The sequence below is a fragment of the Stegostoma tigrinum genome, chromosome 31, assembly GCF_030684315.1.
Source record: "Stegostoma tigrinum isolate sSteTig4 chromosome 31, sSteTig4.hap1, whole genome shotgun sequence".
Taxonomy (NCBI): Eukaryota; Metazoa; Chordata; class Chondrichthyes; order Orectolobiformes; family Stegostomatidae; genus Stegostoma; species Stegostoma tigrinum.
Genome location: NC_081384.1, coordinates 41,500,921 through 41,524,001, shown reverse-complemented (window position 1 = coordinate 41,524,001; position 23,081 = coordinate 41,500,921). Strand labels below are relative to the sequence as shown.

The 23,081-nt window shown below is 44.1% G+C and overlaps 1 long non-coding RNA gene across 1 annotated transcript in view; it reads left to right on the top strand.

Annotated features, from left to right (window-relative positions):
- Positions 1–325: 325 nt before the first annotated feature.
- Positions 326–23,081, top strand: part of LOC132206113 (uncharacterized) — a 94,518-nt gene continuing 71,762 nt past the window's right edge. Inside the window, exons 1-2 of the long non-coding RNA XR_009442834.1 lie at positions 326–405; positions 10,998–11,106. This is a non-coding gene — a long non-coding RNA (uncharacterized LOC132206113). The remainder of the gene's footprint in view (positions 406–10,997; positions 11,107–23,081) is intronic.

The window sequence follows — 23,081 nt, the reverse complement described above, 5'->3', positions numbered from 1 at the left end:
CTAGAGTGTCGTGGTTGCTGTGGCGTAGTGGTGAGCATGTGGATTGGTGACCGCTGGGGTCTGAGTTCAAGTCTCACGGCAGCCTATTTCTTGGTCAATTTAGTGCTCAGCCTGGGCGAGTTCCTTTTTTGTCATTAAAAATCCAATAATTGAAGAGGGCTGATTTTAACAAATGTGCTTTGTCTGCTTTTGCTGTCCCCATGAGCCAGGAACGTGTTTCCTTCTTAGGCTTGTAGCAGTTCTGTTTGTTTGTTTGAAACTGCTTGTTTGAAACCAGGGCATAACATTGTGTGCTCTGAGCAAAACAGCGCTGTCGGTTCCATGGTGTAACGATTAGCACTCTGGGTTTTGTATCCAGCGATACGAGCTCGAATCTCGGTGGAACCGCTAATTGTCGGGAAGGCGGTGAGTCAGAGATTTTAAAACTTTAAAAAGCTTACCTCGAGCGTCGGAGCCTTCCATTTCTTTGTGCAGCAGCAGCAGCACCTCGGAGCGGAGGTTTCTGGGCAGGGAGGGATTTTTTTTCATCCCTCAGCTATACAAGTGATCGTTGTCTAAACCTGAGACCCGACTCTTGTAGGGCCTCCCACCCATCCGCCTCCTCTAACCTTATACACTAGGGACAAATCAAGGTAACCTTCTCTTTTTTTTAACTTTCTGTTTAGGGGATTAGCAGGGATGGCAGTGCAGGTGGACGAATGTTCCTCCTGCATGATGTATGAGGTGAGGGACGCCATTAGTGTCCCTCCAAATACATCTGCAGAAAGTGCACCCAACTCTTGCTCCTCCAAGACCGCGTTAGGGAACTGGAGCGGGAGCTGGATGAACTTTGGATCATTCGGGAGGCAGAGTCAGTAATAGAGAAGAGTTACAGGGAAGTAGTTACTCCTAAGCATGAAGAAAGCTGGGTAACTGTTAGAAGCGGGGAAAAGCAGTCAGTGCAGGGATCCCCTGTGGTCGTTCCCCTGAAACACTGTGTACCGTTTTGGATACTGTTGTGGGGGAACGACTTACCAGGGCAAGCAGTTGGGTGCAGGTCTCTGGCACAGAGTCTGTCCCTCTTGCACAGAAGGGAAGGGAGGATAGGAAGACAGTGACAGTCATTGGGGTCTCAATATTGAGAGGGACTGATAGAAGGTTTGCCGGGAATGAAAGAGACTCACGGTTGGTGTGATGCCTCCCAGGTGCCAGGGTCCGTGATGTCTCGGATCGAGCGTTTGGGGTCCTGAAGGGAGAGGGTGACCAGCCTCGAGCCGTGGTCCACATACGTACCAACGACATAGGTAGAAAGAGGGATAGGGATATCAGGTAGGATTTCAGGGAGCTAGGGTGGAAGCTGAGAGCTAGAACAAACAGAGTGGTTATCTCTGGCTTGTTACCCGTGCCACGTGATAGCGAGGCAAGGAACAGGGAGAGATTTCAGCTGAACACGTGGCTGCAGGGATGGTGCAGGAAGGAGGGCTTCAGGTACGTGGACAATTGGGGCTCATTCTGGGGAAGGTGGGACCTCTACAAACAGGACTGGGACTTCGATGTTGTGGCCATTTTGGAGACATGGATTGAGTAGGGGCAGGAATGGATGTTGCAGGTTCCAGGGTTTAGATCTTTCATTAAGGTCAGGAAAGGTGGTAAAAGAGGGGGAGGTGTGGATTTGTTAGTCATGGACAGTATAACAGTGGCTAAAAGAACTTTTGATGAGGACTCGTCTACTGAGGTGGTATGAGCTGAGGTTGCCGAGGAAGGTTTGCCGACTGAGTCAGTATGGGTGGAAGTTAGGAACAGCAAGGGAGCAGTAACCTCATTGGGGGTTTTCTACAGACCCCCAAATAGCAGTAGGGAGATTGAAGAACTCATGGGCCGGCAGATTGTTGAAAAGTGCAAACATAGCAGCGTTGTTGTTCTGGGTGATTTCAACTTTCCCAATATTGATTGAAACCTCCTTAGTGCAGATGGTTTGGATGGAGCGGTTTTTGTCAGGTGTGTTCAGGAGGCTTTTCTTACTCAGTATGTGGACAGGCCGACGAGGGGGGAGGCCATTTTGGATTTGGTGCTCGGCAATGAGCCAGGACAGGTGTCAGATCTTGTGGTGGGAGAACACTTTGGCGACAGTGACCACAACAGCCTCACATTTACCATAGCCATGGAAAGGAAAAGGAGCAGTTACCAGGGGAAGATATTTAACTGGGGAAAAGGAAACTATGACACTATCAGGCAGGACTTGGGAAGTACAGATTGGGAGCTGTTGTTCCACAGGAAGGGCACAGCAGACATGTGGAGACTGTTTAAGGAGCAGTTGTTGCGAGTGATGCATAAATTTGTTCCTCTGAGACAGGTCAGAAGGGGTAAGATTAAGGAGTCTTGGATGACGAGAACAGAGGTGCTTCTCATCAAAAAGAAAAAGGCAGCTTACGTAAGGTGGAGGAAGCAAAGGTCTAGCGCAGCGTTAGAGGATTACAGGCTTGCTCGGAAGGAGCTCAAAAGTGGACTGAGGAGCGCCAGGAGGGGGCACGAAAATAGCTTGGCAGGAAGGATTAGGGAGAACCCTAAGGCATTTTAGTCATACGTGAGGAATAAGAGAATGATCAGGGAGAAGGTAGGGCTGATCAGGGATAGCGTAGGGAACTTGTGCGTGGAGTCTGAGCAGATAGAGGAAAGCAGACAAAGTGCATTTTTTAAAATCAGCCCTCTTCAATTGTTGGATTTGTCATGACCAAAAGGTGACTTCCCCAGGCCAAGCACTAAACTGACCAGGAAATAGGCTGCTGCCAGACTTGAACTCGGATCACAGCGGTCAGAAACCAGCGTGCTCACCATTACGCCATAGAAACCACAGTGCTTCAGGCAGTGCGCGGCATTGCTCTTGAGTTCTGGTCACCTTTATCAAATGTGCCATTGTGTGACAGCCTCACTGTTTCCCATCATCATCAACAAAAGGAGGTGCTGCTCGCGGGCCTCTCTCAGTTGCACACTGACAATCTGCTGGACAATTGCAGCCACCGGTATTTCTTTCTGCTTTCAGCTTTCGCACACACTGCCTCACTTGTCAGCCTCAGCGTTTCGCATGTCAGCTTTGAGGGCTGCTCAGAAAACAGCACAGTGACTTTCACTCTCAGGCAGGATCTGAAACAAATTCTATTAGACCAGGGATTGGACCGTCTTGTTCTTTCTACTTGGCCTGAAATTTAATGACATCCGACATGACGGTACGAAAAGGCCAGGCCTTAAATTCGCCCGTAGGCGGATTGCACTGTCACATCCCAAATTAAGCAAGGAGGGACGCAACAATTAGAGGTTCCACTGAGATTCGAACTCAGATTACAAAACTCAGAGTGCTAACCGTTACACCATGGAACCGACAGCGCAGTTTCTCTCAGAGCACACAATGTTGTGTCCTGTTGTCAAACAAGCAGTTAAACTGCTACAAGCCTGCAGACGTAAGTTGCAGACTGGCTGCAGTGCCCTAAGAAGGAAACATGTCCCTGGCTCATGGGGACAGCAAATAGTCATAAATCCTATCCCTCGGAATTCTTTCCAAAACCTTGCTGACCACAGACGTAAGACTGACTGGTCTGTAATTGCCAGGGATTTCCCTATTCCCTTTCTTGAAAAGAGGAACAATATTTGTCTCCCTCCAATCTTCCGGTACGACTCCCGTGGAGATTGAGGAAGCAAAGATCTTCGCCAGCGGCTTAGCAACCTCCTTTCTTGCTTCCCGGAGCAACCTAGGATAAATCTGTTCTGGCCCTGGGGACTTATCAATCTTAATGTTTGCCAAAATTTCCAGTGCATCAACTTCCTCAATCTCGATCTGTTCAAGCCTGTTTCCCTGCTCCTCAAAGTTCTCATTCACAGCAAGGTCCCTTTCCTTAGTTAAAACCGAAGCAAAAAACTCATTTAGGGCTTCCCCTATCTGCTCAGACTCCACGCACAAGTTTCCTACGCTATCCCTGATCAGCCCTACTTCTCCCTGATCATTCTTGTATTCGTCATGTATGAGTAAAATGCCTTCGGGTTCTCCCTAATCCTTCCTGCCAAGCATTTTTCGTGCCCCCTCCTGGCCCTCCTCAGTCCACTTTTGAGCTCCTTCCGAGCAAGCCTGTAATCCTCTAAAGCTTTGCTAGACCCTTGCTTATATAAGTTGCCTTTTACTTTTTTTTGTTTTATGTTCTATGCATTTGTGCATGAGCTAGAAGTTATATATATAATTTCACAGCACCCTGTTTTATGTAGGCAAAAGGAATTTGTACAGATATTGCAATTCTTTAATAAGAAAGGCGTCATGGGGACAACCAAACACAGCTGCATGACCATGGTGACACTCATCACTCAGAGTCCAGCTATGTGGTCTGAGAGATACTAGGAACTGCAGATGTTGGAGAATCTGAGATAACAAGTGGCAGAGCTGGATGAACACAGCAGGCCAAGCAGCATCATAGGAGTAGGAAAGCTGACATTTCGGGCCTAGGCCCTTCTTCAGAAACGTCAGCTTTCCTGCGCCTATGATGTTGCTTGGCCTGCTGCGTTCATCCAGCTCTACACCTTCTCATCCGTGCGGTCTGAGAATTATGATTGACAGCTAACTGTTTTTGCAGCATCTCCATGGTAATAATGGTCCAACCAATCAGCACCCTTTTCTCATTTTGTGTAAAAGCTTCCAACTCCTTTCTTAATGGTTTCAAAGGAGAAAAGATGGATTTGTACCTGTATCAGCAATATTTCTCACACAGTTTTCATGGAAATACTGGGAATATAATTTGGGATGCAGTTGTTCACTATTGTTGCATCAGAAATCTAGTTTAAACACAGAGGATGGAAGTTTGGTGAGTTCAGTTACTATGTTTCTAAAAGTTCAAATTTGTTTGAATTGAAGACCTAACAGTTTTGATTTACCAGAATATTACTGTTCATTAATAAACATTCATTAGTTCACAAAACCTATCCACCTTGTAGCAAAGCTTTAAAACTTGTCCTTTTTCTAACAGAATTATTACAAATGCAAAAATACTGACAAGTTAGATGTTAACTTCAACTACACAGAAAATCCATCAGTTTCTTGCTCAACAGCAAAATCCTATCAAGGACTCACTGGTGGAGAGAGTGATGAAGATAGTTTTTGGTATCCTTGTCTTCATTGGTCAGTGCAGTGAGTATAGGGATTGGGTTGCCATGTTGTTGGACATTGGTTTGGCCACTTTTAGAACACTGCATTCAATTCTGGTCTCCCTGCTGCAGGAAACTTGAGAGTGTTCAGAGAAGATTTACAAGGCTATTGCTGGAAAAGGAGATTTTCAGCTGCAGGGAGAGACTGAATATGCTGGTGCTATTTTTTCTTGACTGTTGGAGGCTGAGGGGTTGACCTTGCAAATGTTGCATAACGAGTGTTACTGATGACTTGCACAGCTGTCATAGTACAAGGCAAGCTGGACTGGATTCACAGGACATGATATAAACATGGCTTTGGAACCACCGTGACAGGTCCACCCACAGGAGACAAACAATGAGGCTCCTGGTGTTTATAGTATTTGGTCTATTTGTGCAGGGTATTGTGTCAAATTATTTAGAATAAGCCCCTGATAACAACTTATTTCTGTCTTTAAGCTCTGAATATGTGCGGTTAAATGTCTCCTCTTGCTGGGTATGCATCCATTATCTGATTCACTCAAAAAGGGGGCAATCCCATTATGACCAATCTCCTTTAATGCCTCCGAAGTGGCTGAGTGGGTATTAAAACAGAATGGCTCACTACTCGGGAATTGGGATGGCGTGCAGCCTGAAGTTGGTCACTATGTGGTTAATGCCGATACAGACAGGCAACAGTGGAAGTCGGCAGGGTACTCCCTTACCACTTTTGTAGGATGGTTCCAGCCGGATTATTGTAACACCTCCCCCCGTCATCTCTTTTTTTTATGTTAACTGTTGAAAACAACCACATGGTCCCAATTTGCATCACTAAAATAGCAATACAGAAAAGGGTAGACCCATTGGTAATAGCCATTGCTCCCAATATTATAATGTCTCTACTTCATCCTCCCAGCCTTGGGAAAATTCCCAATTTTTCTGATCAGAGGGGTTCTTAACGAGTCTCTCAGTACGCAGGGCTTCAACAGCCTTCTCAGTTTTCCAAAGCCAACCATTTAGGCATTTTTCAACAAAATTGGTACCTGGAGTTGATCACTCAGTGCATTCCCTTTAACGGTACATATGTTGTATATGGCTACACAGCCTACGTCTGGCTGCCTCCCTCCTGGACAGGATCCTGCTATCTTGCATATATAGTCCTCCATATGTGCCACTTCCCCACTTTACACTATCATCCCTGGATTAAACGGCGCAATAGGGCTATAAATGAGACCAAGCATTTCTTCATGATAGTCTTCCTCATTTATGGAACAGGGAGAGCAGCCCAGGAACTGATGAACATGGCCTCAGCCCCAGAGAAATTGGCCAACGAAACCGCCCATGCTGTCGAGGAGACAAACCAAGCCATTACCGAGCTGAGTGCTGAATATGTAGTGGTGCAAACAGTGGCCCTACAGAATATACTGGCCAAATTTTTTGCTGGCCAAAAAAGAAGGCACTTGCAGTTATGGGACAGGATTGCAGCACCTTTATCCCAGATCAGTCTGAAAACACCACACGCCTATCGGATTATGTTCAGTGAGCTGTCAGCAAAATAAAAGTGATAGGGAATGAATTCCACAATGGCAACCACCCCGGGATCTAGATGGTGGCCCTTTTGGGACTTGATGGAGCATCCTGAACCATTATGGGATCACCCTTGTTATAACTGTAGTACGCGTTCTAGGACCTGCCTAATATGTGCCATTCTCCCCTGGGCGTGACAAAACCCTGTTCCCACATTTCTCCGTTACATATCCAACAGTTCTGATTATGATGAAAAGGAATGCTTGGGCATGAGACCTTATCCCCGAGGTATGCCCGTCCATTTGCAGAGGAAGACTGGAGAAGCTGACCTGGGGATCAAAAAGGAGGGAATTGTGGAATTCTTGTATGTTGAGACTGTTTAATTTAGGCTGAGTAGTAATGAGTTAAAATGATACATGACTAGGAGCACAAAGTAGGGAAACTTTAGCATTATGAAACAATGCATCTTGCTGTAACTGCAAACTGCTTTTCCCTAGTCTGAGAAGTCACGTAGGATAGATAGCAAAAAGCTAGAGCTTGCAGCATCTGCACACTCTTATCTTCACCAAATTCTGCTTTAATTAGTGTGTGGCTGGTTGCCTCAGGAATAACCTCGCCTTGCTAAAACACAGTACAATTGCAGTGTGTTTTAACTTGTTTGTACCACTGTATAAATTCTGCCTCTTTTCTGTATGTGTCAGAGTCTTCGGACCTGATCTTTTGTCAGCGTTGACTCTCCATGATATCATGAATAAAATCCCTTTACCTCAAAGTAAAGGGCCTTTGGTGTGTGATTTAATCTAGTCTCTTCGACAACATCCTTCCTATAACAGGGAGACCAGAATTGAGCACAGTAATCCAAAAGTGGCCTAACGAATGCCCTGTACAGCCACAAAATGACCTCCCAATTCCTGTACTCATTGACAACATTGAGGAACGGTCACAAGACCCAAAATGTTAACTGTTTTTTTCATTCACAGATGCTGTCTGACCTGCTGAGCTTTTCCAGAAACTTTGTTTTTGTTCCTAATTTACAGCATCCACAGTTCGTTTGTTTTTTTTTTAAGATTTTTAAGTTGGTTCTCAACTCTTATTTACTGAAAGCAGACATTCACTGGCCAGCATACATGTTCCAATTCCTATTGGAAAGGAAAGGATCACCCATTTCAGTGACAAATGTGAGCCCAGGATGGAGATCATACAGTGACTCAAATGTTGCAAACATTTTTTGCATGTTGGAAATATGCAAGGGGTTAGAGGCTAGTTATCATGCCATCACAAATGTATTTTGCACAGTTACCAAACAAAGATGTGAGCAAGAGTTTGACTTGGAGAATCCACCATGCTAATACCAACTGTTTAGGCATACGTGATGTTATTGGAACTTTAGTTAACAGCACAAATTGTGAAGTTCTTGAGTTTGATGAACCCCAATCAAACACAGGTGGTACATTTAGATTTCACTGGGTTATTTGAATGGTTTAGTGATAAATACATTGGCAATGTTGAAAGAACACATGGCATGCCGTTGCTCTCAACATGTAGGTCTTAGATGGTCTTAGTGAATGTGAAGGAATCCTTCACTATGTATGTGGAAAAGTCATTTAGATGTGATTGCCACAGTTTTACACAGCCATCTGGCCAGTTAATGCTGTCAGCCCTGGATTTGATAGGATATAAAAGGGTCATCACTTTTGTGTGTCTCGGGTGACCTATACATGGTGGGTGCAGTGAGCCCTGACACACATTCTATGGTATACATCATTAGGCAGTTTACCTCCTTTACACAAGCCCAACAAGTGATTCGTCAATCTCGACACGTGTTTCATTACCAGAGAGATGCTAGAAACTACATCGCAATGACAGTTGGACCATAATCACAATGCTTGTCGATTTGACCATTCTCTGCTGGCAGCAGGCTGCTTGTGATTATCCAAGCCATGCTTGTAGGCCTCAGAAAAGCATATACACTATTTGAAGTGATTCTGCTTTGGAAATCATTTATCAAATAATCTGAACTATGCTAGGTGTTAAACTGGAAACCAATTTAAGATCATCAGCTGGGATTACGGTGTGATGCATCTGTGCATAAGCTAGAAGTTACATATATAATTTCACAGGACCCTGGTTTTTGTAGGGAAAGGGAATCTATATAGACATTGCACTTCTTTAATAAGAAAGGCATCATGAAACAACAAAATACTGCCACATTGCCATGGTGACACTCTGACCACTCAGACCACTCACTGTCTCATCTGAGAATGAGGACTGAAAGCTAACTGTTTTTGATGCACCTCCCTGTTAATAATGCCCCAGCCAATCAGCACTCTCTTCCCAATCTGAATAAAAAGTTTCAATGTCTTCCTTAATGCTCTCAAAAAAAGGGCTGGATTTCTACCCGTATCGGCAATATTGCTCTCACGGTTTTTACGGTCATCCTGGTATTATTGTTTGGTACACAGTTAATCACCATTGTTCCATGAGAAATTTAGCTTAAACGCAACGGGTGGAAGTTTTGTGATTTAAGGGAATATCTTTCCAAAAGTTTTACTTTGTTTGACTTTAAGACACAACAGTTTGGGATTACCAGAATATTATTTTTAGATTTTTGCCCATTCTGGATTCTGTATGGGATCTCACTGTGTGTCAATTGCCTTCAGCATTACTGGCACAGAAAAAGTCCTTGACTTATAAAAATATTGTCAAAAATAAATGCTACAATCTTTTTAAATATGAGACAATGATTGCAGTGTACGATTCAAATGAAAGAGAGAGAGAGACAGAGAAGATCAGAGATGGATTACATAAAATTGCGATGCGTGGATAGTTGGAGTCTCCTTCCCAGGAAGAAAACGTGAAATACCACTGGACGTAGGTTTCAGGTGAGAGGGGAAAGTGTAAAGGACACCGTGCTGCATAGGGAGGTGATAGAAGCAGATACAAAAGCACCGTTTAAGAGGCATCTAGTCAGAAACATGAATAGGCAGAGAACAGACGCGTATGGACTATGTGCAGGCAAAAAGTATACGGTTTAGTGTAGCATCATGGTTAGCACAGACGTGATGGAATGAAGGGCCTGTTCCTGTGTTTTCTTGTTCTATGTTCAATGGAGCAAGAGGGCTGAGGAAAAGGAAAGGCAGCAGTATTTTCAATTTGTTAAACAACAGGACTTTCTCTTTCTGTAGTAATGTGGCTAAAACTGGTCCCTTAAGTAGAGTGACTGGAATACAAGGTCTGGTTGATGTTACTTTATGGGATCTTCCAATGCACTGATTTGAATGTCTTGATGTGACTGCATGGAAATTAAATAGCCATAAACTGGAGTCTGGTGTAATTCCAAAAATATTAATGTCTGTTTTGGTGTCAGGTATTTAACTTTGAAGTTAAAAGTCCAAAGGGAGTATTTGAGTGCAGTTTTAATTTTTACCTTAATTCTGTTTGTGGGACTCTCTGTGCCCTCACTGTCTCTCTCGCCCTCTCCTTCCTCTTTTTTAAGAGGGAAAGAAAGAGAGAGAAAGAGAGCAAGAGTGTCAGACTTCCATAGTGGAAAATCAGAGAGAGGGAGTAAAGACATATATGGATACTGAAAGAAGGGACTGTCTGACCATTAACAGTTGGATCTTGCTGTGAATATACTGTCTGAATTTAGTCTCTCTTTACAACAGGGACAGCACTTTTAAAAAAAAATTTTACTGCCTCGTAAGTTCTCCGAAAGGTTTCCAATTGATGTCACAAACGTTTGTTTTTTAGAAACTTCATCACTTTTCTGGGTAGGCTGGACTGTGAAAACACAGCTGTTTGTGGGTTCTTACTGTATATGAATTACCTATGTCACTTATTTGATCACAATCATTTAGAAAAAGAATGAGATCAAGAGAAGACAATGTCATGAGAGAGAAGGAGCTTGATGACATGGCAGCAGCTGAGTGAGAGCCAGGTTGTTTGCAGCTGCACAAAGCAGAGAAATGAGAAACAGATAGATGGGGGACAGAGAGAGCGAGAGAGACAGTTGGAGGCAGCTGGATGGTGGTAAAAAAAAGTCACAATCTGAACATAGATAATAAAATGTGAGGCTGGATGAACACAGCAGGCCCAGCAGCATCTCAGGAGCACAAAAGCTGACGTTTCGGGCCTAGACCCTTCATCAGAGAGGCTCTCTGATGAAGGGTCTAGGCCCGAAACGTCAGCTTTTGTGCTCCTGAGATGCTGCTGGGCCTGCTGTGTTCATCCAGCCTCACATTTTATTATCTTGGATTCTCCAGCATCTGCAGTTCCCATTATCACTGATACAATCTGAACATGAGTGTTCAAAATACCGTATGGTGAGATCTTGCTTTGTAAAATACCTGCAGAAACCACTAAACTACAGCAGAGACCAGCCTGTACAGATTCATTCATGGACTGCAAGTGCTTCCAAGGGCAGAGCACAAGAAGCGGGGACCACTAACAAGCAAAGATTTCGTGAGTATTCACAAGTGACCTGCACCTCTGGCTTACTCAGTGAACCATTACGGTCTGGTACTCCCGCCTCATAAGATGAAATTTCACTTGAGTGGTAGGTAGCAACTTTATAGATGATCCGTCCTTTAAGTACATGGTCATGAGCCACCTTGAGACCTCTTGGATAGTTAAAGGCAACTAGGTGTGAAAACTACACCTTGTGAGAAACAAACCCCTGAAGGTGGCCCACGGGCAGGACTTGACCAAATTGGACAGGTGAGTAAAGACAGATGGTCGAGGTTCCCTCATGGACATTGTGTGGAGGTGCTGGTGTTGCTCAGAAGTCACATGACATCAGGTTATAGTCCAACAGGTTTATTTGAAATTACACACTTTCAAAGCATTGCGTCTTCCACTGGTAAAGTGTAAAGAAGCACAGACGTACAGAATTACAGCAGAGAGGTCAAAAGATCATACAAATGGGCAAGTTGAATGTCGACAAGTTGAATAATAAGCCTCTGCAAGTGATCGAGTGCATCTGAAGGTGTGGGTAAAGTGTCAATAGCTGAATAGCAGCTGAAGGGTCGACCTATAACCCAAATAATTGAGGCTGATATACAATTCCAAAATTTTAAGGATAAGGCAGCGCTGGAGACAAAGCAAAAGGCTGGAATAACATGACAGGTATAAGAGTCATATGCCGAGAGTCTAACTAAAATAACAAGGAATCCAAATCTGTACAAATTAAATACTGTGGAGACGTCATGGCGAGTTTTCAAAGTGATGGTGTTAAAACAGGAGAGTAAGGAGAATATTACACGTACGGAACAGTACGGTGGAGTTACATGTTGCATGACATGAGCCCAAGATCGCAGTTGAGGCCGTCTTCTTGGGCTCAGAACTTGGTTGTCAGTTTCTGCTCAGTGACTCTGCATTGTTGTGTATCTCAAGGCCAGAAGGAATGGTGAAGGAGGTCACATGTTTCTCAGTCTGTCATTCTCTCATCCCCACAATCACCACTCCACAACATTTCTATCCCCTACTTGTTTGAGAGTAGCCATCTCAGCTCGAGGACATGATTGAATCATAGAATCCCTGCAGTGTGGAAACAGACCATTCTGTCCATTGAGTTCTCCGAATGATTCCAGGGATGAAGGATTTGAAGGGATGAGTAATGGTAGAGGACTCTGGGTGTGTGTATGATGGAATTTAGCAGGACGAGGGGGGAAACCTGATAGAAGTGCATAGACTTCTGAAAGGCCTTGATAGAGTGGACATGGGAGAGTTTCAACCTGTGGGAGAGACTTGAGTGAAAGTATGGCTCTATCGGATCTGAGATAAGTAAGAGTTTTAGCTGCAGTGTGGTTAATTTTGGAACTCATTGCTACAGAGGATTGTGGAAGCCAAGACATTGAATGTATTTAAGACCAAGATATGTATAAGACAGATCAATTTCAGCTTATATAATGGAAGGGTGATTGTCCCAGAAAATGAATGACGTCAGCTGCTAGATCATGTCCCTAGAAGCTGCAAGGATAACAGGTAAAATTATGTCATAGTGAATAGTTGCTTCTTGGAAGCTACCAGCAATATTAAATATTTTCTCATTAAAAATGCTCCAATCATAGAAGTTGGTTTCAATACATAACCAGGATATAATACACTTCTTTTTAGATGTAGCGAATAACTAGCCATTGAAGATGCCTTCTTTATGCCCCAAACAAGATAGCCCATAAATTACAAAATACTGATAGTAAATGTAGTTGTCAATAGTTACATGTAGAATTAACTTTATAACAGAAGTTAACCTTTAAGCAATTAGTTAAAACTAACTGACTATTTATTTTTACATGATGTAATTGAGACAGTGGAAAAATAAAAGGAATAACTGAGTCTGATAAAAGACAGCACCAAAACACAATGGGAAGTAGAATTTGATCTGTCCTTACAGATAAACAAGCCTGAGAAAAACCAGGTGGAGTAGAGCCATTGAAATTTTGGAATGTGAATGAATAGGATGCATGGGCGGAGATCCCAAGTCCTAGACATTATTACAGTGTCTGATTAATATCATAAGATTATGGGAACCTAGGGCTGTCCATGCAAGTGCCAATCACTGATTAGGTGTCCTACACAGGATTTGCCAATGGCAACATTTTATTTGAATACTGTAACACAAAATGTATAAAAATGCTGTATTTATTTGTAAAAGCAGAGCCAGATTTGGGGAAGATCCTTTAGCCCTCTCCCTGCCTAAGCCGGTTTCTGCTTGAATAAGTATCTGCCACTTGCCTGAACCCTGCCTGCCTCCCAGGTCTTTGTCCCAGTTTGGGAAAAACATTCCTACTAAAATATTGCTGTGGCCCTGGAGTTATAAGTAGGCCAAACCATGTAAGGATGGCAGTTTTCTTCCCTCAAGAAAATTAATGAACTAGATCGGTCTTTCTGACCATCCACAATGGTTTCATGGTCATCAATGGAGTCCAATTTACAGAATTTCATTGAATTCAAGTTGCACCATTGGCCATGGTCAGGTCTTAGCCCGGGTCTTACAAACATCAGCTGGTTTCTGCTGAACACTAGGTCAAATCAACACTTTGACAACTTCCCCCAACACACAGACAGACAGATGCACACAAACACACAGACAGGCAGATGCACACAAACACACAGACAGATAGACGCACACAAACACACAGACAGACAGACACACAGACAGATAGACGCACACAAACACATAGACAGACAGATGCACATAAACACACAGACAGATAGACGCACACAAACACACAGACAGACAGATGCACACAAACACACAGACTGATAGACGCACACAGACTGATAGACGCACACAAACACACAGACAGACAGACAGACGCACACAAACACACAAATTCATGTAGCTCATACATCCATACAGTATACAAAAGGTCCTTTAGCCTGTTGAGCCTAGTCCCACTCAGCAAGTTATGAAAGCCTCAACCACACAATGTTATGACACTTCAAGTGCTAATCTAAGTACTTTTTGAATGTTGAGATTTTCCCCCTCAAGTGCAATGCTTTCCAGATCGCTTCCACCTCTGAATGAAGAAGATTTTTCTCCAATCCTCTCTGAAACTCCTGTTTTTCAGTTTAAAATTATGCTCCCTCATTACCGAACCTTTGAATGGGAACAGCTGTTTTCTATTCACTCCATGCATGTCCCAGATAATTCTGTACACGTCTATCAAATACCCCGCTGACAACCTCAATCTTCTCTGCTTGAAAGAGCCACTTGAGCTTTATTGTTTCTCTTCGCATCTGAATCCCATCTCAAGCAACGTCCTGGTTACTCTCTTGTCAACCCCCTCCATCACAATTCCATCCTTCCTTTAGTGCAGTGACTAGAACTGCACAAAATAGACCAGCTATGGCCTAACCAAAGTTTTGTACAGCTGCAACATAATCAACCTGCACATACAAAATATGCCTCAACTGAAAAATGTAAACATCCCTTACAGCTTCTTAACTATTCTAATAACCTGTGCAGCCATCTTCAGGGATCTGTGGACAAACACACCAAGATGTGTCTGTTCCTCTAAGTTTCCTCCTATTCATTGAGTACTCCCTTGTCTTGTTACCTTGTTGAAGTGCATTTTCTCAATTTTATCAGGATTAAATTCTGTCACTGATCTCTCTTCCTTTCATTTGCTTTGCCTGTCTGCCTTGCATCAGACTCATTTTTCTCTCATTTGCCCCGCCTGCCTTCCTTGTTTCTTCTTTCTCTCCAGTTCACTCTTGCCTGCTGCCCTCTCCTCATTCTGTCTCTTGCTCGCTCTCTTTCACTGTCTCAATCTATTTTTTTCTTATTTCTCCATCTGTGGTCCTCTCTGTGTCTTGCTATTTCTGACCATCTCACCATATCTCTCTCTTCGTTAATATCTCACCACTTCTTGTTTCTATATCACTGTTTTTCTCCCCTCCCCCACCCTGTCTATCTATCTCTCTGACCTCCTCTTTCAGTATTCCTCTCTATCTTTTCCCATTTCCTCAGAACTGATGGTGACTGGCAAAACGTCAGTTTATATCGTATGATATAAACTTACGTTCTCCCAACCACCATCAGTTCTGAAAGGGTCTTCGGACCCGAAATGTTAACTCTGTTTCTTCCTTCACAGATGCTGCCAGACCTGCTCAGCTTTTCCAGCAACTTTGTTTTTGTTCCTGATTTACAGTATCCGCAATTCTTTTTGGTTTTTATTTTGTTTATCCAATAACTTCTCCTCATCAATTCTCAACACTTTATCGCTTGCTTTGTCACTGTGACAATGATCATTTGTGTTGTGAATGCTTTACCCAGGCGAAGACTTCCTGACAAGGTAGCAGCTTGTGATTTATAACAAACCTGTTGGACTATAACCTCATGTCGTGAGACTTCTAACTTTGTTCACCTCAGTCCAACACTGGCACCTTCACTTCATGGCCTTACCTGATGGTATGATGGAACAATTCTTGGAAATGTGTGTCCCTCAACAGGGAGCCTCTGGCTCTGAGAGAAAAGAGCAGAAGTTTAGCCATGGACTCTTAATATTTTTTTCACTCATTTACATCAGGTCCAAATGGTTATGTTGTTTATTCTCCTCGTGTTGTGTGTTGTCTATCACTGGTTGCTTGTGGAGTGCTGTCAACAATCATTCTTCCTAATACTGAGTCAAAGGGCTTATCTAATTAGCAGTACTGGATGATAAATCATAATTGAATTTTCAGGAATAAAAGAATACATAACATGATGTAATAGGCAATGCACATCTGTCTCGATCGGGACTTCATTCCCACCTAAAACTATGTGATATCACGAGCTTGGGTGCAGCCTAAGAAAGTCTGATATTTATACAAGACCTCCCATTCTTCTTCTCACCTTATCAGCATAATCCTCTTCCTTACATATTAATCTAGCTTCTCCACAAATATGTGGCACGGTGGCTCAGTGATTGGCACTTGGGACCCAGGTTTGATTCTGGCAGGCTTGGTGGATTGGCCATGCTAAATTACCCAGACTGTTCTGAGATGCGTAGATTAGGTGTATTAGCCATGGGAAATACAGGGTTACAGTGTAGGGGGGATGGGTCTGGGGGGGTGCTCTTCAGAGGGTCGTTGATGGGCATAAGGGCCGGTTCTGGATGTGAGTTTGCTCGCTGAGCTGGAAGGTTCGTTTTCAGACGTTTCGTCACCATTCCAGGTAACATCATCAGTGAGCCTCCGACGAAGCGCTGGTGTTATGTCCCGCTTTCTATTTATCTGGTTAGGTTTCCTTGGGTTGGTGCAGGAAATGACATCACCAACCCAAGAAAACCTAACCAGATAAATAGAAAGCGGGACATAACACCAGCGCTTCGTCGGAGGCTCACTGATGATGTTACCTAGAATGGTGACGAAACGTCGGAAAACGAACCTTCCAGCTCAGCGAGCAAACTCACATCCAGATTCTTCACTGAAACGGTTCAGAGAAATCTGTAAAGAAAACACAAAATTCCCAAGTAAACAAGTGAATGTTCAGTAAGATTTGGTTTCAGACAAACTTCTGATTTAAATTTAATTGATTTGTTTCTGATGTAGTCTGTTAGTCAGGTGGAAATGCCTAAGCTTTGTAGTAACCAATGGGGATAATTATGTTCAAATGTTGAATGCGTTGAGAAACGGATAGGAGCAGGCAAATTCAGTCTCTCAAGCCTGTACTGTGACTGAACTAGATTCTACTTGAGTTCCTTAAAACATTACCCATCAGCCATAAAACCTATTGCATGGATACTTTTTGACCCCATTGCCATGTCAGGACATGATTTTGAAGACTGCAGGATACATCTGGTCGAGTAGGGATACAGCTATGGGAGCTGTCAAAGGAAAAAAAACATTTTCTTTCTGCTCAGTGCTGTTTGTGGTAGCCATTGACCCGAAAGGTCGTTGGTCATACAATCTCAAAACAGACTGTCTCTGTCCTCTTTCCCATCACAAATTAAATATTAAACTGGCCTGAATGTAGGAATCGTATGCACGACTCACCTCTCTTTGGCCACAGAAGTGAATGGACTGTTTACAACCAATTCCTTTAACGCTTCTCTGGGATTTGGGAGACTCCAAGTCTCCTCGTTGTGAATTCAGAACTGCAGCCATTGTTTCCAAGGGTGAATAACTTGCACTCCCTTCTCACTAAAACAGTCTAAGCCTTTTTTTGATCTTATATCATCAAGTTGCCCAGCATGGAGATTTCAGAACAGGTCACATGATCCGCTTCTTTTGGGCCAAATTTAAAGACACAGCCCCGAAATGTAATCAACTTATAGTCACATAATTATAACAGCAATAACACTCTCACATACTGATTATGCTCTTGACTTGAGATAATGCCATCAAATCCAGGGAGATGTATTTGATTATCGAGAAATTTATTTCCCAAATGCGATGTTTTGATGGTGATCAGAGCAATTGGGAATTTCCTCTTGGGATTGGGAACAATTAATCTGTTGTAGACTACAATGAGTCATTTAATCACAAATTTACTGAGGCAAAACCCAGCGACACTTACTTTCCTCCTTATGTTTGCCTTACAATTTTAATTTTCCTGCTCTGTTAAAAATTCTCCAGATTCCACAAGTCTGCTTTACCTCCGGCTGCTAGCCCCAGAGTCACTGACAGTCATCACTAATCCTTACGCGCCTCAACTTGAGACCAGGTTATTTAATTGTCATCCCAGTTGAAATGCAACTGGAGATTACAGCATATAAGCAGCAGTTTGGCTATGCTTAATCCTATCCCTACTGCCTCCAGAGGAAGTGGTGCAATGAATTCACTAGACAGCAGCTTTGAACGTAAAGCCTCTGCTCAAACAAGAGATATAAATGCTAGCTGACAATGAACCTCTGAGTAATTATTTCTGAAGCCACTATCCTCACCATCACCTTCTCAAGGGCAGCTGGGGACAGGCAATGAATGTTGGCCAGCCAGCAACTCATCCCACAACAAAAAAAATAAAAACGACTGTGAGAAGATGACGCTGATCCTGAGCCAGGTATTCTAAGAACAAAGAAAATTACAGCACAGGAACAGGCCCTTCAGCCCTCCATGCCTGTGCTGATCGAGATCCACTGTCTAAACCTGTCATCTATTTTCCACGGGTCTGTATCCATTTGCTCCCCACCCATCCATGTACCCATCCAAATACATCTTAAAAGACATTATTGTGTTGGCGTCTACCACCTCCAGTGGCAACGCGTTCCAGGCACCCACCACCCTCTGTGTAAACAACTTGCCATGCATATGTCCCTTAAACTTTCCTCCTCTCACTTTGAACTCATGGCCCCTAGTAATTGAGTCCCACACTCTGGGGAAAAAGCTTCTCGCTGTCCACCCTGTCTGTACCCCTCATGATTTTGTAGACCTCAATCAGGTCCCTCCTCAATCTCCGTCTTTCTAATGTAAAAAATCCTATTCTACTCAACCTCTCTTCTTTGCTACCACCCTCCATACAAGGCAACATCCTTGTGAACCTCCTCTGCACCTTCTCCAAAGCATCCACGTCCTTTTGGTAATGTGGCAACCAGAACTGTATGCAGTACTCTAAATGTGGCCGAACCAAAGTCTTATACAACTGCAACATGGCCAGCCAACTTTTGTTCTCAATACCCCGTCCAATGAAGGAAAGCATGCCGTATGCCTTCTTGACCACTTTATTGAACTGTGTTGCCACCTTCAGGGATCAATGGGCCTGAACACCCAGATCTGTCTGTACATCAATTTTTCCCAGGGCTTTTCCATTTACTGTATAGTTTGCTCTTGAAACCATAGCTGAGTGCATGACAAATTATTCTTGAAGCCAGCAAAGCTACCGATATGACCTCATCTATATTACTGGAATTGTAGTTGGCAGAAAAGCTTTCTTTCCTTCCCTAGATTTATATGCAGTTTCAGCTGGATGATCTGTGAAACTAAAATGTCTTGTAGTTTTTTTTTCATCTTGTAGAGTGAGTATTAGTAATTGGTGAGCTTGTCCATTTGCGGAGCTCACTGGAATGACGAAGACAAATCCTTCAATAATGAATTCGAGGTATGGGGAGTGAGAAACAAAAACAGAAATTGCTCGCCGAACTCAGCAGGTGTGGCAGCATCTGCAGCCAGAACGTGATGCTTACATTTTCAGTCTGGTGACTCTTTCTTGTGATGATTATAATGAGTGTGGCTAGTTGAATTGTTCTTGCAGAGATCCTGCACTGGACCAACTTTGCAGACTCATTCACATTGGAGAAAGTACAGAGGCACGGGATTGAGGGAGATTTAGCAGTTTGGATTAGAAACTGGCTTTCTGTTAGAAGGCAACAAGTGGTGGTTGATGGAAAATATTCAGCCTGGAGTCAGTGGTGTGCCTCAAGGATCTGTTTTGTGACCACTGCTGTTTGTCATTTTTATAAATGACTTGGACGCAGGCACAGGTAGATGGGTTAGTAAGTTTGCAGATGACACTAGTCGGTGGAGAGGTGGACATTGTGGATGAATGTTGCAGGTTGCAGGGAGACTTGGATAAACTGCAGAATTGGGCTGAAAGGTGGCAAATGGAGTTTAATGCAGATAAATGTGAGGTGATTCACTTTGGGAGGAATAATAGGAAGGCAGAATACCGGGTCAATGGAAAGATTCTTGGTTGTGCGGATGTGCAGTGGGATCTTGGTGTCCATGTACATAGATCTCTGAAAGTTGCCACCCAGGTTGATAGTGCTGTTAAAAAGTCTTATGTTGTGTTAGGTTTTATTGATAGAGGGATTGAGTTCCAGAGCCGTGATGCCATGCTGCAACTGTACAAAACGCTAGTGCGGCCTCACTTGGAATGTTGCGTACAGTTCTGGTCGCCCCATTACAAGAAGGATGTAGAAGCATTGGAAAAGGTGCAGAGGAGATTTACCAGGATGTTGCCTGGTCTGGAACGCAGGCCCTATGAAGAAAGGCTGAGGGACTTGGGGTCTGTTCTCGTTGGAGAGAAGGAGGCTAAGAGGGGATTTAGTAGAGACATACAAGATGATTGGAGGATTAGATAGGATGGACAGTGATAATGAAGTGTGAAGCTGGATGAACACAGCAGGCCGAGCAGCATCTCAGGAGTACAAAAGCTGACGTTTCGGGCCTAGACCCTTCATCAGAGAGGGGGGATGGGGTGAGGGTTCTGGAATAAATAGGGAGAAAAGGGGAGGCAGACCGAAGATGGAGAGAAAAGAAGATAGGTGGAGAGGAGAGTATAGGTGGGGAGGTAGGGAGGGGATAGGTCAGTCTAGGGAAGGCGGACAGGTCAAGGAGGTGGGATGAGGGTAGTAGGTAGGAAATGGAGGTGCGGCTTGAGGTGGAAGGGATGGGTGAGAGGAAGAACAGGTTAGGGAAGCAGAGACAGACTGGGCTGGTTTTGGGATGCAGTGGGGGGAGGGGAAGAGCTGGGCTGGTTGTGTGATGCAGTGGGGGGAGGGGACAAACTGGGCTGGTTTTGGGATGCGGTGGGGGAAGGGGAGACTTTGAAGCTGGTGAAGTCCACATTGATACCATTGGGCAGCAGTGTTCCCAAGCATAATATGAGTTGCTGTTCCTGCAACCTTTGGGTGGCATATATTGTGGCACTGCAGGAGGCCCATGATGTCATCTGAGGAATGGTTAAAGTTAAAATGGTTCGCGACTGGGAGGTGCAGTTGTTTATTGCGAACCGAGCGGAGGTGTTCTGCAAAGCGGTCCCCAAGCCTCCGCTTGGTTTCCCCAATGTAGAGGAAGCCACACCGGGTACAATGGATACAGTATACCACAGTGGCAGATGTGCAGGTGAACCTCTGCTTAATGTGGAAAGTCATCTTGGGGCCTGGGATAGGGGTGAGGGAGGAGGTGTGGGGGCAAGTGTAGCACTTCCTGCGGTTGCAGGGGGAGGTGCCGGGTGTGGTGGGGTTGGAGGGGACTGTGGAGCGGACAAGGTCTCTCTGGAAGGCAGACAAGGGTGGGGTTGGAAAAATGTCTTGGCTGGTGGGGTCGGATTGTAGATGGCGGAAGTGTTGGAGGATGGTGCATTGTATCCGGAGGTTGGTGGGGTGGTATGTGAGGACGAGGGGGGTTCTCTTTGGGCGGTTATTGCGGGGGTGGTGTGTGAGGGATGTGTTGCGGGAAATGCGGGAGACAATAGGATTCTCCAGCATCTGCAGTTACCATTATCTCTGATTAATCCTCACTTTGCAGTCTTCCTCCTTGGTCTTTTGGCTGAGATTAAGTGTGTGTTATACCAAGTAGTACCACTTGGTGGCGCTCTAACGTGCTGAGGCTTTGTCTCAGTGACGGTGATGTCTGGGGTCGTTTTAAACGGTCTCAGTGTGGAGGCAACACCACAGAAAAAGCAAGAAGTTACTATGATGGCCACAAGTGAGGCAAAATGAGTGGCTTTGCCCTCCTGCAGGTGATGTCAACAGAGAGAGCTGATTAGTGGGTAAAGTAACTAAGTCCCTACAATGTACAGAGCTTACGGTACTTTGTTGGCTTCAAATCTGTAAGAGTAGAGAAAGGCTGGCCACAAATAACTGGATTTGATTTAAATCTAATGTAAACTGCTCTTCCAGGTATAAGCCTTGATTTGCTCCTCATGCTCCATGTGGCAGGCTGGGGACGGTTCCAGTCCCCCAGGCCAGCATGTGTACAGGAAATGTCTCCAGCTACAGCTCCTGGAAGCTCAAGTTACAGAGCTGGAGCGGCAGCTGGGGACACTGTGGGGCATCCACGAGGCAGACAGTATTGTGGACAGCATGCCAAGAGAGGTGGTCACACTGCAGGCTCAGACTCTGCAGGCAGGAAGGGAATGGGTGACCACCAGACAGAGCAAGAGAGATAGGCAGGTAAGTGCAGTAATCTTCTGTGGCCATTCCCCTGTAAAATAGTGAAAAAGACAAGCTTAAAGGCTTTGTGGCTGAATATATGGAGCATTTGCAACAAAGTAGGTGAACTAATCTTGCAGATAGTTGTAAACGAGTATGAATATATTGGGATTAAGGAGACATAGCCACAGGGTGAGCAGGGGTATTCAGTTTTTAGGAAGGACAGGCAAAAAGGAAAAGGTGGTGGAATGCCATTGCTGGTTAAAGAGGAAATTAACACAATAGTGAGAAAGGAAACAGATAACAAAGTGTGGAGCTGGATGAACACAGCAGGCCAAGCAGCATCTTAGGAGCACAAAACTTTCTGATGAAGGGCCTAGGCTTGAAACGTCAGCTTTTGTTCAGTTGTGTTCATCCAGCTCCACACTTTGTTATCCTGGATTCTCCAGCATCTGCAGTCCCCTTTATCTCTTATCAGTGAGAAAGGAAAGTTGCTGTGACAATGTGGAGTCTGTATGGGTAGAGTTGAGAAATACCATGGTGTAAAAAACATTAGTGGATGTCGTACATCGACCCACAAACTGCAGTGGTGATGTTGGGAATTGCATGAAACAGGAAATTTAGAGATGCATGTGATGTGGGAATATCAGTGATTATGGGTTATTTTAATCTGCATGTAGACAGGGCAAATCGTATTTTCCACAATACTGTAGAGGAGGAATTTCTGGAGTGTGTATGGGATGGTTTTCTTGACCAATATGTGGTGAAACCAACTGGAGAACAGGCCATCTTAGACTCAGTACTGTGTAATGAAAAGTGAATCATTGTCACTAGCTGCGTGAGACCACTTGGGGACGAGCAACCGTAACATTAAATACTACTCCAGGATGCACATTCCCAATCAAGTAGGTCTGCTACCATATTCTATTTAAATAAAATCCTTTCCCTTGACTGGATCCATGCTATTCCATCTATTATACATTATACAAGGTGCGTTAAATATGTAAGCAAAGCAGATAAGGTGCTTTCTTGCAGCAAACAACCAAACATTAATGCAGCATCACAATGACACAATTGATTTCTATTTGCTGTAGTTAACTCAATAGCAGCGTCTGTGATATTTTTCAAAGGGAGATTGAG